Genomic DNA, 1,683 nt, shown 5'->3' on the forward strand with positions numbered 1-1,683 from the left:
GAAAAAAATTGACCTTCAAGAAATATAAAATCAGAGGGCACAGTATCGGCTTTCGAGCAATACAAGGAGGCAAATAAGAAAAGTAAGCAAGAAATCAAGATGGCTAAAATCAATTTTGAGAGACAAATAGCGGAGGATAGTAAAAAAAACCAAAGAAATTCTTTAAATATATCAACAGCAAAAAAACTAGGGCAGAGCATATTGCACACATAATTAACGATAATGGGAGGATGGTTACAGAGGACACTGAATAAGCAACCGTGCTGAATGCTTTTTTCTCGTCAGTCTTTACACAGGAAACGCATTGGTACACTGACCATGACTGTATGGTTAGTAGTAATACACAGGACTTGCCACTATGGCTAACAGAGGGTGAAATCAGGGAAAGGCTGGATAAACTTAACACAAACAAATCACCAGGCCCGGATGGCGTACATCCGAGAGTACTCAAGGAACTCAGTAAGGTTATATCTAGACCACTGTTACTGATCTTTGCTGACAGTATTAGGACAGGAAATGTACCAGGGGATTGGAGGAAAGCTAACGTGATTCCAATATTCAAAAAGGGGCAGAGGCATATCCCGGGAAATTATAGGCCTGTCAGTCTGACATCGATAGTATGTAAACTTCTGGAGGGGATGATAAGGGACTATATCGTAGAGTTTGCTACAACAACATCATCAGCAGTAATCAGCACAGGTTTACAAATGGGCGTTCTTGTCAAACCAATCTCTTAACATTCTACGAGGAGGTGAGCTGTGAGCTAGATAGGGGCAGACCAGTGGATGTGGTGTACTTGGATTTCGCTAAGGCGTTTGATACAGCTCCCCACAAGCACTTAATTTATAAAATAAGGTCTGCAGGTATCTCGAGCAGGGTTTGCTCTTGGATACGGAACTGGCTAAAAGGGCGTGTCCAAAGGTTGGTAATAAACAGCGCATACTCAGACTGGTCTGAGGTGGTAAGCGGGGTCCCCCAAGGATCAGTAGTTCGTTATAATTTTTTGCAGATGACACAAAATTGGCCAGGACAATAACTGCACAGCATGAAGCAGATTTCCTACAGGATGACCTGGACAAAATAATGGAGTGGGCAACGACATGGCAAATGAGGTTTAATGCGGAGAAGTGTAAGGTTTTGCACTTGGGGACTGGAAACATAAAAGCACAATACACTTTAGGGGGGAACCCTTGGGGGAATCAAAAATGGAGAAGGATCTGGGAGTCTTGGTTGATGATAGACTAGGCAATAGCATGCAATGTCAAGCGGCAGCTGCCAAAGCCAGCAGAATATTGGCATGCATAAAGGAAGGGATGTATTCCAGAGATAAGACTATAATCCTTCCACTTTATAAAACTCTGGTCTGACCGCATCTGGAGCAATGTTCCCTCTAATTTTTTACTGGGCTGAGCAAATAAAAAAATTTCTGAGCGCAGTGCTCCCCAACCTTTTTATCGCCGCGGACCGGTCAACGTTTGATCATTTTTCTGTGGCCCCCAATCAATGCAGAGTGCCCACAGCATTGCCCCCAATCAATGCAGAGTGCCCACAGCATTGCCCCCAATCAATGCAGAGTGCCATAGCATTGCCCCCAATCAATGCAGAGTACTACAGCATTGCCCCCAATCAATGCAGAGTACTACAGCATTGCCCCCAATCAATGTAGAGATGCCAGCGTGCCCC

Source organism: Pelophylax lessonae, assembly GCF_965119305.1.
Source record: "Pelophylax lessonae genome assembly, chromosome: 5".
Taxonomy (NCBI): Eukaryota; Metazoa; Chordata; class Amphibia; order Anura; family Ranidae; genus Pelophylax; species Pelophylax lessonae.